The following is a 17,109-nucleotide window of genomic DNA, read 5'->3' as shown; positions in this document are numbered from 1 at the left end:
TCCAGATATATACGCAGGAGTGGAATTCTTAGAACATATGGTACTTCTATTTTTAGTTTTTAAAGGAACTTCCGTACTGTTTTCCACAGTGGCTGCACCAATTTACATTCCCACCAACAATGTACAAGGGCTCCCTTTTCTCCTCACCCTCTCCAGCATTTATTTGTAGATATTTTGATGATGGCTATTCTGACATGTGTGAAGTGATACCTCACTGCAGTTTTGATTTGCATTTCTCTAATAATTAGCAATATTGAGCCTCTTTTCACAAGCCTGTTGGCCATCTGTATGTCTTCTTTGGAAAAGTGTCTATTTAAGTCTTCTGCCCATTTTTTGATTGGGTTGTTTGTTTTCGTTTTTGTTTTTGTTTTGATATTGAGCTGTTTGTATATTTTTTAAATCAAGCCCTTGTCGGTCACATCATTTGCAATTATTTTCTCCCAGTCTGTAGGTTGCCTTTAATTTTGTTTATGGTTTCCTTTGCTGTGCAAAAGGTTTTAAGTTTAATTAGGTCCCGTTTGTTTATTTTTGCTTTCATTTCCATTACTTTAAGAGACAGATCCCAAAAAATATTACTGTGATTTATGTCAAGGAGTGTTCTGCCTATGTTCTCTTCTAAGAGTTATACCCAGTAGCCATCACTTCCCTATTGTGGGTGGAATCTGATCCTAAATTGCTGGAGCAGAAGCCTTGAGGGTCAAGCCGAACTAATTTTGTTCTCTTTAAGTACGTGTTTTTCCTCTCTCTGCACCAGAAACCTTGCCCCAGAGTCGGGGAGTGCTCAAGCAAGTGCAGCCTTTGCAGACAGAAGTCTAGTGCCTTGCCTGTGCAGGTGCCCATGACTCTGGTCTGACACAGCCTTGGGTTCAAGTCAACTGATCACTGCTCCCAGCCTCTGTCCCCTCCTCACCCCACGTTGTGAAACCACTGGTCAGGGCAGGCAGTGCCTGTGTGGACTCTCAGCATGTAACAACGGGCGAGCTGTGGCAGAGTGACTGCTGTCAGTGATCTGGGCTGCTTCTGAGGCACTGCTTGGGTAAGCTCTAACAGTGGCCTCTACTGTCCCACTTAGGCTCCACCCTGGGACTGGGTCACCTCTGCATCCCATGGTTGAGTCTTATCCCCAGTCATGGCCACCCCAGACCCAGTGCCATACTGTTGTAACCAAGAAGGACCCTATTGTCATCGTCGGTGACCATCTGACATCTGCAATGGTGTTTGTAACTGCTTGATTTTATAGTGGCTTAAAGGATTTTTCTCATTCTCTTGCTGACCAGGATTAGGCTAGAGAGGAGGGAGGCTTGGGTGGTCTGCCCAACCCCCTTGTGGTGCTGCTTGAAGGCATGATGCTCAGTGCCCTGCTCCTGCCTCCCACCCCACCCTCCCCCGCCCTGCTTTTGACCCCAGTGCCCTCCTCTTGACCCCAACATCTCAAAAACAGCAGTTGGGTGTTTTGTGTACCTTGTTGTTCATAACTCACTCCAAATGCACATGTCTGCAGTTGTTTTTGATCCCTTTGTGGTTTCCATGTATCTTGTTTTTTGAGCTGCAGGCTTCAGCCTGGAACAGGATGTCCCAGGCCTCAGCCTGCTTAAAAGGATAAAAGCATTTATCAACCTGACTTTAAACTGCACAAGTTTTTTTCTAGCGCTCTTTTCCATGGACCCCCTTCCTATGCATCCTTTGTTCTAGGTACAAGAATATTAAGGGGAGAGGGGTACAGCTCAAGTGGTAGAGCACATGCTTAGCATACACAAGGTCCTGGGCTCAATCCCAGTACCTCCTCCAAAACTAAATAAACAAGTAAACTTAACTATCTCCCCCTCAAAATTAAAAAATAATAATATTAAGAGAGTCCCAAAGCCAGAGGTGAACTTCATAGGGAAGGGGATTGCTGCATCTATAAAAACAAGAACAACTTTGCAACAGTTTGCTACCCTGTATGCGATCTCTATGGAAATTATCTCCACCCCTCAAACTCTTGAACTTTTTACTATAAAACCCCCTGCCTTCTCTCAATAGCAGGCTCACAGTCCTAGAGGCATTAGTCCACTGTGACCTCCTTTGCCTGGCAAAGAAATAAAGCTGCCTTTTCTACTTCATCCAAAACTCTGTCCTCAAGTCTCAATTCAGTAAGTGGGGTACGGAGGCCGTGCTTCAGCAGCACTGTGATGTGGAGTGAGCAGAGTGTTTGCTTGGCTTGGGTGGAGCTTGTGGTAAAGAGATCACAGGACAATGGGCAGGAGCTAGGGCAGACCTCTCCACCCGGTCTGGGGGCAAGCCAATGCACATGTGCTCTTCACCAGCAGAGTCCAGGCTTCCTACAGCCTTTCTATCTTTCCCAGCAATCTTCCAACCAGTCAAGGAGGGTTGTCTTCTTTGTGTAGGACCCCAGGACTGGGGTATCCAATCTTGGCTCAAGTCACTATCTTCCCACGGCAGGTGTCTGCCCATGTAATCTCCCTTTACCTGATCACTTCTCTTCCCTTCCTACCCAGTTATGCCTGTATCTTCTTACAATCCTGTTCGTACAGGAATCCTTCTGCCATTTTCCAGTTAGTTTTCTAGAATATTTTTATGATATAGATATGCAACTAAATACTGCCTTTTAAAAGCCTCTAAAGAGAAAGAAAATATAAAAAGTACATGTGAGTAACAAAAAAGCAAATATAGAAAAATCTATACAAGAAATAGTAGAATTCATGATAAATAGCTTTCAAAGGAACTTAGAAGGATATTTTTCTCTAACGAAACCTAAAGAATAATAACATTAATAACAAGGACACAAATGAAATAATTATTATTTTGATTTCTTGAATATGTGTAAGCACATTCGACTGTCTTTTATGACTGGATTACCGCATTCTTTTGCTTTTTATTTTGTAGTTGGCTTTATTCCTTTGATAACTATGTAAGTTTAAAAAGCTAAAGATCTAATCTGTTCTTAGAAACAATAATTAGTACATATATGAAAACTAAAAAAATGTGCAGTATACTGTTTGTATGTATTTACATGCAATAATATAATGTGTATGTGCAGTCAAACTGTAATAATTCTACATAATAAAACAGGAAAAAAATTAAAAATAAAGAAATTAACTCGTCATCATAAACACTTAAGCACATGAAAACACACTTTGGGAATTTATAAACAAAAGTAGGGTAGAACTACCTGGGAATAAGCAAATCCAAATGGAAATTCTACAAGTAAAAGAAGCACTTGGTGAAATTAAGAAGTGAGTTAGAGAATTAGTTCTGGAATGGTGGAGTAAAGACCTCTGAAAATCTGTTCCTTCATAAACGCAATGAGAACACTGAAAAAAATTTGTCAAAATCAACTTCCCAGAACTCTGGAAATTAATGAAAGACTTTCAATCATCCAAAGAGTATTTATTCCAAAACTGACTGCATTCTTCTATGAACAATAAGTTTTGTAGCATTTTAATTTGGCCCAATTTGAATTGCTTTACCCTAGATCTATGGTGGTATTGAACACCAACAGTTTTGCAATTATGTTGCCTGCAAAACCTGCAGCCTGGCAGCCAGAGGAGAGGCAGAAAAGATTTGCAGCTCCCCAACAACCTCATCCTCAGAGAACTGTGAATATTTGACCTGTCTGGAAGCTCTCTGAAAACCTCCATTCTCAGACATGACTTCATTTGTTCTCACTTAGAATCTGATTTTTCTTTACTTTCCTTTGTTTGTTTGTTTGTTTCTTTCTTTCTTTTTCTTTCTTTCTTTCTTCTTTTCTTTTTCTTTTCGTGTGTGTGTGTGTGTGTGTGTGTGTGTGTGTGTGTCTGTGTGTGTGTGTGTGTGAGTGTGTGTGAGAGAGAGAGAGAGAGAGAGAGGACTGGTTTATCCTAAGGGCATTTGAAAAAAAACATTCAGCAGTAATTGTTTAATACTTTAGGTTCCAGATGTGGTGCTACTATTTAGAGCTAACAAGAAGCTACTCAAAAACTTAAGTGAAAACCTGGGAAAGGAAATGTCCATAGAATACTCTGAAATGTTCCAATGTATAACTGAGATCCAGAAGGCCACGGGCATGTGTAAAACTGTGTGCATGCTCAGAAAATACCTGAGAAGACCTAGTTCTCACCTCTAGCTGACAACGAAGCTCTGCACAAGCAGAAACTGAAAGGTTAGGCAGAGTTGCAAACTGCCTACCTGAGCATTGAAAGCATCCCAAAACATACACAACAAAGCACCTTCATTAAGGCTGGAAGATTTATAGGTTCAAAGTATTTGACAAAATATCTTTCCAAACATTAACTGATTATAAAGCTGTTAGAGAAAAGAATTCAGTGGCCACAGATGACAAAATATCCAGGCTTTAATAAATTATTTTGGCAAAGTGACTCTATAATCAAACAAAAACAAGAATAGGAACAAACAACAACAATCTGGGGAAGAAGGCATAATCTGCTTTCTGAAGTTGCCACAATGTATAATTTTAAAAGTCTAACTTAAGGAAAAAACAATCAAAACAACAAAACTATAAAGCATGCAAAGAACCAAGAAATTATGGCTCATGAAAGTAGGGAAAAACAATCAATATAAACCAATAGCATCCAAGTAAGATGCGCTCATAGAAAGACAGAGCTAGGCATCATATAATCAAACTATCAAAGCCCAAGACAAAGGGAAAATCTTGAAAGCAACAAGAGAAAAGCAACTCATCACATGTAAGAGAGACTTACTTCTCATCAACAACCAGGAACACCCAGAGGCAGTGTGACGATGTATTCCATGTATTGAAAGAAAAAGACTGTCAGTGAAGAATTCTATATATAGAAAAACTATCCTTCAAAATTAAAGAAGAATTAAGACTTTCATGGATAAACAAAAACTTAGAAATTCTGTCACTAACAGATCTGTCCCACAAACAATATTAAAGGGAAGCTTTCCGGCTGAAATGAAAACATGTTAAAGAGTAACCCTAATTTACATAAAGAGATAAAAGGCACCAACAAATGTAACTAGACAGGTAAATATAAAGACAGGGCATATGAAGATTTTTGTTTGTTTCTCTTTTCTTTTCTCATATGATTCAAGGGACACATAGAAAAAATAATAATGAAATTATGAAACTGCATTGATGAACTTATAATGTGTAAAGATATAATTTGTATAATAATGGCCTTAAGAAAGAAGGAGAAAATGCTATAGTTACAGAGCTTTTGTTTACTCTTGAAATTAAGTTGGTATTACTCCATCTTAGAATGTTTTAAGCTAAAATGTTATGATCCCTAAGGCAACCACTAAGAAAGTAAATAAAAAATATAGTAAAATTGACTATAAATCAATTAAATTATATAATAAAAATACTTGTTTACCAAAAAAGGAATAATAAATGGACAAAAGACATAAAACATAAGGAAAAGAAATAGCCAAATGGTAAAAATAAGTCCTACCTTATCATTAGTTACATTTAATATAAATGGACTAAATCTTCCAATGAAAAGTTAAATATTTATAGAGTATATTTAAAAAGCCATAATTAAATGATGTGCTGTACACAAAGGATGCCCTTTAGATTCAAAATAGGTTAAAAGTAAAAGGACTGAAAAATTTATAATCATTAGTAATGATTAAAAGGCCAATTCATAGAAAAGATATAACGATTATAAATACAAGTGCACCTAACAAGAGAGTACCCTAAATACATGAAATAAAAACTGACACAGTTTAAGGGAGAAATACACAATTCAACAATGATAGTTGGAGATTTCAACAACCCACTTTCACAAATGAATAGAACAGCTAGGCAGAAGATCATCTGGAAACTAGAAGACCTGAACAACCCTATAATCCAGTGAGATCTAACAGATACCTATAGGACACTCTACTCAACAGCAGAATATACATTCTTCTCCAATGGACATGGAATATTCTCCAGTATAGACCTTATATTAGGCCATAAAATAAGCCTTCATAAACTTGAAAGTTTTTCATTCATACAAACTATGGGTTCTAAACAGTAGAATGCTAATGCACATGTTAAGAAAATAAGGTTGAAGAGAGTGTAAGTATTCATTTACATCCCTTTGTAGAGAAAGGGTGTGAAATGATATCAAGTTGTATGATAAAGGCAAATTATAGAATGGCCTATATTGAACAATCTCATTCTTGGGGGGGGGGGGAACACAGCAAAACTGATTTTAAAAATCATGACAACATTTGTATATGTCCTCTCTATTTGTCTCTATTAAGTTTGGTGGCACTTTCTGGGTACTCAGAAAGACTGCACACATACACTGTGGCTGAATTTGACTGATGATGATTTCAGTGCCACACTGAAATGCATACTCACGTTTTGGTTTTGACACATCTCTAACGTGTCTGTGTGTGTGTTACGTGTGTTGTGCATGTATATCTATATATACACATCTGTGTGTATATACATATATATGTGTGTTTAACTTCATCTCTTTATATATATGTGTGTGTGTGTATGTGTGTGTTTACATGTATTTATATCCACATGTTTGTATTTATTTATATGCATGACTCTGTGTGTGTGGAGAGAAAGATTGAGAGATCAGAGAATGGTATTTTATTTTTATTTTAGTTTGTAACCAACAGCCATTACTTCAGGTGGTATGTTTCTAATAACTGTTTTACTGTATTTTTCTGCTGATTCCAATTCTTGCATCATCTTGGCATTTGCCTCTGTTGTTTGAGTTTTCCCTTGGGACTTTTTGACATTTTCCTGGTTCTTCATATTTTATCAATTAATTTTAAGTATATCCTGGACATTTTAATATTACATTGTTAGACATTGTATCTGGCTTAAATACTATGGAGAACTTATTTTGTTTTTTGTTTAGTTTAGTTTTGTTTTGTTTTAGGTTCAGGCCACAAATTCTTATCCTAGTTTTGTTGGCTGTAGTTGCAGTCTCAGTTCACATTTCAAAGCCTCTGCAGTGCTATTTGTATCTGGCCCATATATGTGCCACTCAGTGAAGAATATGGGATCTGGACAGTGGTTTACTTGTTCGATCAGTTCCTAAATCATTGAATATTGTTTTTAGCTTTGGATCCAAGCATGTGCAATTTGTTCATGAGCCCAGAACTTTATACACAATTTTATATGGTTAGGTTGGGCTCTGGTTAAATAGTTTATCCTGAGGGCAAACATTGTTAAGAAGAACAGAGTGCTCTGGCATATTTCAAAATGATTCCTTTTCCCCTCTCCTGCTGGAAGGATGAAAAGTTTTTACTATGACGTATCTACCGTGAGAATCTGGTTAGGCTTCTGGAGGTAAAAATCACAAAAAAGTGGGGAATCCCTATGACTGGGTCCCCCTGGAGTTTTTAACTCTCAGACTTGTTCACACTGAGCCTCCAGCAATTCATCAATTAGAGTTCAGATTTTCCTGGTTCCTGTGGAGGTTTCCTTTTTTTTAACCACTTTTAAAACTTGAAGTATAGTTAATTTACAATGTTGAATAGTTTCAGGTGTACGGCAAAGTGATTCAGTTATACCTGTGTGTGTGTGTGTGTGTGTGTGTATTCTTTTTCAGATTCTTTTCCATTATAGGTTATTATAAGATATTGAATATAGTTCCCTGTGCTATATAGTAGGTCCTGGCTGTCTATCTGTTTTATATATAGTAGTGTGTATATGTTAATCTCAAACTCCTAATTTATCCCTCCCCTTCCTGCTTTCCCCTTTGGTAACCGTAAGATTGTTTTGTGTGTCTATAAGACTGTTTCTGTTTTGCACATAAGTTCAGTTGTATCATTTTTTTAGATTCCACATATAAGTGATATTGTATAACATTTGTCTTTCTCTGACTTACTTCACTTAGTATGATCATCTCTACATCCATCCATGTTGCTGCAAATGGCATTGTTTTTTCTTTTTCATGGCTGAGTAGTATTTTATTATATAAATATACCACGACTTCTTTATCTAGTCATCTATTGGTGGACATTTAGGTTGCTTCCATGTCTTGGTCATTGTAAATAGTGCTGCTATGGACATTGCAGTGCATGTATCTTTTCGAATTCGTTTTCTCCATATATATACTCAGGAGTGGGATTGCTGGGTCATATGGTAACTATTTTTAGCTTTTTAATGAACCACCATACTGTTTTCCATAGTGGCTGCACCAAACTTCATTCCCACCAGCAGTGTAGGAGGGTTCCCTTTTCTCCACACCCTCTCCAGCATTTATCATTTGGGGACATTTGAATGATGGTCATTCTGACTGGTGTGAGGTGATACCTCATTGTAGTTTTGATTTGCATTTCTCTAATAATTAGCAATTCTGAGCATCTTTTCACGTGCCTGTTGGCCATCTGTGGAGGTTTCCAATCTTGCATTTTTGCTTTGGTAAGTTGTGATTCTCTATATTCACCTCTGTCTCCCCAATTTTCAGGCAGTGGTTTGGCCTGTGACCTCGCTTCTCTATGAATCTAAGAAGAGTTGTTGATTTTTCAGCTTGTTCAGCTTTTTCCTGGTTGTTAGGATGGAGTGGCACTTCTAATCTCCTTATATGTGGAACTGGAACTGGAAAGTCACCACTGATTGACTTTTAAAAACATTAACGAATCTTGCATTCTTGGGATAATCTTTACTTTGTCATAATGTACTGTCTTTTTATGTATCACTGATCTGATTTTTGTGACTATATTCAAGAACATTCAACTGCAATTTTCAGGTTTTAAACAAATGCCTTTTTCAAATTTTGATAAACTTCATAAAACAACTTAGTTAGTAATCCCTCCTCCTTAATTTTCTGAAAATATCTGAAGAAAGGAGGTTCTTTTTGAGCACGTGAAATAATTCACCTGTGCAATGTGTGGAACTGGAGTTTTTTTTTGAGGTCTGTGAAGAGTTTTTCAAAATGTTTAACAAATATGAAGCTATTTAGGCTTTTTATTTCAGCTCTTCTCAGCTGCCCATAACATGGGCATTCGGGTTATTTCCATTTTTTTAAAATTTTTGTATGATGCTATTAGGAACATTCATATGCAAATCTTTTGTGGCCAAATGTTTTTATTTTTCTTGGACATATATCTAGGATTGGATTTGCTGTGTCTTACGTTAGATCTGTGTGCACCATTTTGAGGAACTACAAAAGTGTTCTGCAAAGCACCACACCAGTGTACATTCTAAATGCCAGGTATGAACGTTTCAATTATTCCATGTCTTCACCAGTACTTCTTATCATCCATCTTTTTTTTTCAGTCACCAGTGTGTCTGAAGTGATATCTCATTGTAGTTGTGATTTATATTACCTAAATGATTAACAATTTTGAGCATCTTTTCATGTGCTCATAGACTACTTTTATGTTTTCTTTGGAAAAATGTCTATTCAAATTATTTGCCCATTTTAATTTGGATTGTCTTTTTATTGTTTATTTGTAAGAGTTATTTATATATTCGTGATAATGGTACCTTATCAGATATATGATTTGCAAATATTTTCTCCAATTCTGTGGGTTGCCTTTTGAAGAATTAAATATTACACCTTAAGTATGATGTTAACTGTGGGTTTTTCAAAGCTGCCCTTCATTAGGTTAAAGGAGATACCTTGTAATCTTTATTTGTTGAGAGTTTTTATCATGGAAGGGTGTTGAATTATGTTAAAGGTTTTGTAAACATCTCTTAAGGTGATCATGAGGTTTTGTCTGTTATGCTATTAATATGAGGCATTGTGCTGTGTTTTACATGTTAAAGCAACGTTATAGTTCTGAGATAAAACTCCTTTGGTCATGGTGTACAATCTTTGTGTACGTTGCTGTGGTCAGGCATTATCTTGGTCTCCTTCAGGGAGAGTCCAAAACAGGTTCTGATAGTCAATAAACTCATACAGTATGGAAGACTCTCTTCTATTGTTATACAAAATCATGCATGAAGTGAATACTTTTTGAGAATGAGAAGAAAATTCATAATGAAAAAAGACAACTACCACAAACAAAAATTACAAAATACACATATTACATGAGTCCATTTATATGAAATATCCAGATTAGGCAAATCTGTACTGGCAGAAAGGAGATGAGCAGCTGCTAGGGTTTGGGGATAGGAGGGAATGGGGCATGACTGCTTATTGGGTATAGGGTTTCTTTCTGAGGTGATGAAAATGTTCTGACGCTAGAGGTGAGGATTGCACAACATCGTGAATATACTAAAAGCATTGATTTGTACATTTTAAAGTGATTAAAGCCATAAATTTTATGTTATTTTATTTTCACTTTAGTTTAAAAAAGGAGAAAAGAAAAAGAAACATGTAACTCAGTCTTAAGGGAGAAGAGACTTCTTTGGAAAAATATCTAAGTCGGGTCATAAAGAATGATTAGGGCTTAGAAGGGCAGTGGGAGCCAGAGTGGTGGATAAGATCTAGTTAGGGGAATGAAAATGGACAAAAGTCCGTTGGAAAAAAGAGAACATGGCATATTTGAAGGATTAAAAGATGAGCCATGCAGCTGCAGCAGTAAGCATGGAATGTGTTCATTTTGTGATTCATCGCAGACATCAATTTGCACTTAAACTCTGTGCCAAGCCCTATACCAAGTAGGACCTTGTAAATATTAGCTCGTTAAATTTGTACAGCAATCTGATGAGGTTGATACTATTCTTCACCTCATTTACTGATGGGGAATTTGAGAATTATTATATGAGATAGGATTTGAGATATTAAGTCCTGAGCCCAAGATGTCACACCTTGTAAGTGAACTGGGACTTTTACCCAGGCTGTCTGGTTTGAGAGTTTACACTCAACTGCTACGCCTGCCCCAAAGCACCAGGTCCTGCCTCTGCAGGGTAGCTCATACCTTGAGTTTAAAGACATGGGGGACTGGAAATTGCTTTTGTGTCGAGTTTATGTTAACAGTTTGCCTAAAGTTAAACTGAAATAATCTTTACATATACACTCACACACACCCACACATCCCTCCAAATACATCTCTGAGTGATAGAAGTTTTTTGCCTCTACATAGTTTTTACAAATATTTTACACATCTCCCAATTCTTACAAAACTTTAAGGCTATTTTTGAGATTCTTCAGTAGAAAAACTGCCTCACCTGAGAGAGATGTTCCATCTGGGACTCAGGCAAAGGTTTTGAGTGTGCCTGAGGCTGGGATATTATCCAAATACATGGGGAAGGAAGCTTTTTACTTAACTCTGAGTTTCCCAGGTATGTGAGAAAGAAGTCATTATGTGTAGGAGTTTTTCTACCCCAAAATTAATTAAATATGTAAATTTAATTAAAACCCACAGATTCCCTATTTATTGTATAAACACAAGTACAACTCCTAACAAAGGTCTGGATTTTTGTTCTTGCATTTTTGGAAGTGGGTGTTGCTGATGTTGTAGTCATTTCTGTGTTTATTTTGTCTCAAAAGTCATACTGTTTGAACTCTTTGTCAGGATATATGTGCTATAGGAAGAAGTAGATTCTAGGTAAAAGTTGTCTAAATATCTGAGCTCAAAATACTATACTCTGCTCTATGTTGCTAAGATTCTACCAACTCCATTTCATCTTTCCAACTGGCTCCCTCGTAAAGTCTGTCTGTAGAGATTTCCTGAGACAAGAAGCCTGGAGGAAGGAGAATCCACTATGTCTTGTCTCTGTTCCTGTTCCTCTCACTTTCACCCCAATAAAGGCAATAATAATCTTTTTAATGAATTTTAAGAAGAATTTTTTTATATGTCATATATATATTCTTTATCCTTTCATTTGTCCATGAACACTTAGGTCGTCACTATTCCTTGGCTATTGCAAATAATGCAGCAATGAGCATAAGAGAGCAGAGCAGAAATCATTTCCTCTGGATATATTCCCAGGACTGGAATTGCTGGATCATATGGTAGCTCTATTTTTAATATCTTAAGGGACTTCCATATTGTTTTCAATAATGATGGTACCAATTAGCATTCCCACCAACAGTGCAAAAGGGTTCCCCCATTTTACCACACTCTCACCAACACTTGCTACCTCTTGTCTTTTTGATAATAGCCATACTAACAGGTCTGACGTCTTAATCATGATTTTGATTGGCATTTCCCAGATGATAAGTGATGCTGAACAACTTTTCAAAGACCTGTTGGCCAGTTGTATGTTTTCTTTGGAAAAAAATGTACATTTAGATTACGTACTCTCTTATTAACTGAGTTAATTTTTTTGCTCTAGATTTGATTGAGTTCCTTAAATATTTTGGATATTAACCCCTTAACAGGTATATAATAATTTGCAAATATATTCTTCCACTCTGTACATACGTGGCCTTTTCATTTGTTGATGGTTTCTTCTGCTGTGCAGAAGCCTTTTAGTTTGATGTAGTCCACTTGTTTATTTTTGCTTTTGTGATCTTTGTTTTGGTGTCAATTCAAAAAAAAATCATTGCCAAGACCTATCTCAAAGAGCTTACCTCTATATTTTCTTCTACAAGTTTTACAGCTTCAGGCCTTATGTTTAAATCTTGACTCCATTTTGAGTTAATTTTGAGGAATAGTGTAAGATAAGGGTCCAATATCATACTTTTGCATGTGGATATCTAGTTCTCCAGCACCATTTACTGAAGAGACTATCCTTTCCCCATTGTGTGGGGCTCCCCATTGTGTGGGACTCCCCATTTGGAGCTCTTGTCAAATAGTTGAGCATATATGTGTGAGTTTATTTCTGGGCTCTCCATTTTGTTCCATCAATCTGTATGTCTGTTTTTATGCCAGTACCACACTGTTTTGATTACTATTGCTTTGGATTATAATGTAATATAAACTGCCAGAGATAAAGCACAGGATTTGGGTTGCTTGAAAAATAAACTACATCAACTGCCTTCAATAAGCTCAATGATAAAAGAATTAGGGAACATTAGAAAGGTGTGTCACAAAATAGAGACTATCACAAAGAGATATAAATTATAAATAGGGACAAAATAACAGCATATCAACATACATAAAATGAGAGTTGCAGAGGAGAGGAAGGAGAGAAAACAGAATAAAATATTTGAACAAATGATAACTCAAAACTTCCCAAATTAGAGAAAATACATGAATCTATACATCTAATAAGTTCAACAAACTCCAAGCAAGATAAACTCAGAGGGCACATCATGATCAAATTATCAAAATTGAAAGACAAAGAGTGAATCTTGAAAGCAGCAGTAGAAATGACTCCTCACATACAAGTAATCCTCAATAAGAATTTGTTCCAATTGCACTACAGAAACCACAGAGGGCAGGTGGCATTAGAATGACATAGTAAAAGTGCAGGACAAATGAACAAAAATACTCTGTCTACCAAGAAATCTATATATGGGAAAATGAAGGGGAGAGAAAGACATTTCAAGATAAGCAAAAATTGAGAGAGTACCTAACAAAGCACTGAAAGGAGTCGACACTGAAATGAAAGAACACGGAACATCTATTGAAGCCCCTGAAGAAATAAACCACAAAGGCGAAGTTAACTACACAGAGAAATGCAAAAGCCAATATTACTGCATTTTTGGTTTGTAGCTCCTCTTTTTGTTCTCATATATGATTCAAAATACAAATTATAAAGCATTAACAAGAAATCTCTGTTAATGGACATCAAATACACAAATACATCATTTGTCACAATAACCACAAAAAGGGAGGTGGCAAAGCTGGGAAGAAGAAGAAGAAGAGTTTTTGAATACTACTGAAACTACCTTGGTATCAATACAAACTTGATTATTATAAACTTAAGATATTAATTATAATCCCTGGGTTATCACCAAAAAACAAAAACAGCAACAAAAACAGAAAGCCCCCAAACAAACAAACAAACAAAAAAACCCTTAAAAATGTAAAGGAAAAAGGAATGATAAAGGAATCACTGATGAACACTAGAAAAATTCATTTAATCACAGAAAAAGGCAGCAATTGAGGAGTTAAGAACAAAAAAAGGGTGACATAGGAAAAACAAATGGCAAAATGGCAGAAAATCTCTCTTTCTCAGCAATTACTATAATACCAATGAATAAGACTGTCCAAGGAAAAGGCAGAGATTGGCAAAGGGGATTAACAAAAACATCCCCCAATTATGTTATCTGCAAGAGATTCACCTTAGATCCAAAGACACATAGGGTGAAAAAAAGAGGATGGAAAATAATATTCTATGCAAATGATACCAAAGCGAGAGCTGGGGTGGCTACACTGATATCAGATGAAATAGACTTTAAGATAACAATGGTTACATAGTCAAACAAGAGCCTTGTATATTAATAAAGGGAGTCAGTATATTAAAAAGATGCAATAATAATGTATCTATATGTCCGAAAATATATGAAACAAAAACTGACAGAATCGAATGGATAAGTACACAGTTTCTAAATAATCCTTAGAGACTTCACTACTCCATTTCCAACGAAAGATAGATACATAAACAGAAGAACAATAATGAAATTTAAAAGTCAAAGGACAACAAATAACGTAGTACACACAAGCAAACAAACTTACATGTGTTAGGAAAGCAGCACGATGGAGACAGGCAAGGTTGTTAAACTTGCTTGAAACAGGTACTTTTTTTGAAGTTGATTTACAATATTCTGTTCCTATCAGATCCCTTCCATCTATTTTATATATAGCAGAGTGTATCTATTAATCCCATATTCCTAACTAATCCATCAACCTGACATTTCCCTAAGCAACCATAAGTTAGATTTCTACGTCTGTGAGTCTGTTCCTGTTTTATAAATAAGTTCATTTCTATTATTTTTTACATCCCACATAAAAGTGACATGATATAATATTTGTCTTTTTCTGTCTGACTTCACTTACAATAATTGCTAGGTATATCCACATTGCTGCAATAGCAATATTTCATTCTTTTTTATGACTGAGTAGTATTCCTATTTATTTATTTATTTATTTATGACATCTTCTTTATCCACTAATATGTCGATGGACATGTAGGGTGTTTCCATGTCTTGGCTATTGTGAACAGTGCTGCTATGAACATTGAGGGGGGAGCTGTGCATTTTTTAGTGAGAGTTTTGGACTTCTCTGGATGTATGCCCAAAAGTAGGATTGCTGGATCATAGAATAACTCTTATTTTTAGTTTTTTAACGACCCTCTGTACTGTTTTCCATACTGGCTGCACCAACTTACATTCCCTCCAACACTGTGTGAGGGTTCCCTTTTCTCCCCACCCTCTCCAGCATTTATTATTTGCAGACTTTTTGATAGTGAACACTCTGACAGGTGTGAGGTGAAACCTCATTGTAGTGTTGATTTGCATTTCTCTAATAATTAGTGATGTTGAGCATCTTTTCATGTGCCTGTTGGCCCTCTATATGTTTTCTTTGGAAAAATGTCTATTTAGGTCTTCTGCCCATTTCTTAATTGAGTTGTCTGGTTTTTTTTTTTTTTGATATTGAGCTCGAGAATGTCATTCTAAGTGCCAGAAAGAGAAAGAAAAATACTATATGTGATCGCTCATGTGGAATCTAAAAAAAAAAAAAAACAATTGAACATAAATACAAAAGAAACAGACTCACAGACATAGAATACAAACTTGCGGTTGCCAAGGGGGCGGGGGGTGGAAGGGACAGACTGGGAATTCAAAATTTGTAGATACTCACAGGCATATGCAGAATAGATAAACAAGATTATATGGTATAGCACAGGGAAATATATACAAGATCGTATGGTAGCTCACAGCAAAAAAAAAAAAAATGTGACAATGATTATATGTATGTTCATGTATAACTGAAAAACTGTGATCTACACTGGAATTTGACACAACATTGTAAAATGACTATAACAACAAAAATGTTAAAAACGAGGTGTATGAACTGATTGTATATTTTGGAAATTAATCTCGTGTCGGTTGCATTATGTGCAAATGTCTTCTGCCAGTCCGTAGGTTGTCTTTTCATTTTGTTGGTTTCCTTTGCTGTGCAAAAGCTTACGAATTTGATCAGGTCTCACTTGGAACAGGCACTCTTGAGAGACAATCGGGGAGCTATTATTCATGATCCTTCCTCTGTGGTGGGGCCTCAAGCTACGCCTTTCCACAACCCTTTAGAAGGTCAACCTGGGCCTGTCCCGGGGGCTCCTTTCTGCAAGACTGCCCCACGACCTACCCCCTACCTCCCCCTTCTGACCCACCTGCAGTTCTCTTTATCTCCCATCCACCCCACTGGTGAAGGAGGGATCCCCTACCCTAATGGTGTGAGATGGCCAAGCACACGACACTGGCACCGGACAGATGTGATTGACAGCTCTTTTAGTCACACATTCACACCCGGGGTGAGGACAGGGCATGCCATGCAGCGCGGCAGGGGAGTTGTGTTCAGGAGTAGAGTGAACTGACTGGGGTGATGGGAAAGAGACTGCAGAGTAGCAAGAGAGTGGGGCGCTCCCTGGTTCCCACAAGAGGGCATGATCACCTTATTTGAAAAATTCCACTGGCTGGCAGGCAAGGAAAACCCGTTGGGCAGAGGAGCAGGTGGGGTGCAGCTAGTCTGGCTGATCGGAGAGAACCCAGCTGGGTGGGGTACTTGTCCCAAAAGAAGGAGACGTTCAGGTGAGAGCAGGGGAAATCACAGTTAGGCCAGTGGGGTATTCTGAGGCTCAAAGGCATCACAGCAGCATTGGAAATTTGAGCTCTTAATGTACACATAGGAATCCTATGTAAAGAGATCTACAGATGAAAAACAATCCCTTTCAATGCACCAGTGACCTTGTTTGCAGAATGAAAAGGCTGGCCCTAGAATTCATACGGAATTACAGGAGACCGGGAATAGCGAAGACCATCTTGAAAAAGAAAGAGAAAGCTGGAGGATTCCACTTCCCCGTGTCAAAACTTACCACAGCAACAGTAATCGAGACAGTGTGCTACTGAAATAACACGAGACATACAGATCAGTGGAATAAACTGGGAGTCCAGAAATAAACCCATATATCTATGTTCGGTTGATTTTCAGCAAGGATGTCAGATCATTAAGTGGGGAGAAAGCGGAGCCACTTCCAAAAAAAAAAAAAAAGATACTAGGACAGCAGGCTATCAAAATGAGTAAAGTTGGACACCTACAATCACTCCATATACAAAAATGAACTCTAAATGAGCAAAGATCGAGCTGTAAGAGCTACACCCATAATACTCTTAGAAAAAATGTATTCGT

The 17,109-nt window shown here is 37.1% G+C and overlaps 1 protein-coding gene across 1 annotated transcript in view; it reads left to right on the top strand.

Moving 5' to 3' along the window:
- Positions 1–9,737, top strand: part of PWWP3B (PWWP domain containing 3B) — a 97,633-nt gene extending 87,896 nt beyond the window's left edge. The window contains exon 8 of the transcript XR_006727976.2: positions 9,033–9,737. The gene's annotated coding sequence lies outside the window, so the exon portion shown is untranslated. The remainder of the gene's footprint in view (positions 1–9,032) is intronic.
- The last annotated feature ends 7,372 nt before the right edge of the window (positions 9,738–17,109 follow it).

Source organism: Camelus bactrianus, chromosome X (genome assembly GCF_048773025.1).
Source record: "Camelus bactrianus isolate YW-2024 breed Bactrian camel chromosome X, ASM4877302v1, whole genome shotgun sequence".
Taxonomy (NCBI): domain Eukaryota; kingdom Metazoa; phylum Chordata; class Mammalia; order Artiodactyla; family Camelidae; genus Camelus; species Camelus bactrianus.
This window is presented reverse-complemented; position numbering and strand designations above follow the sequence as displayed.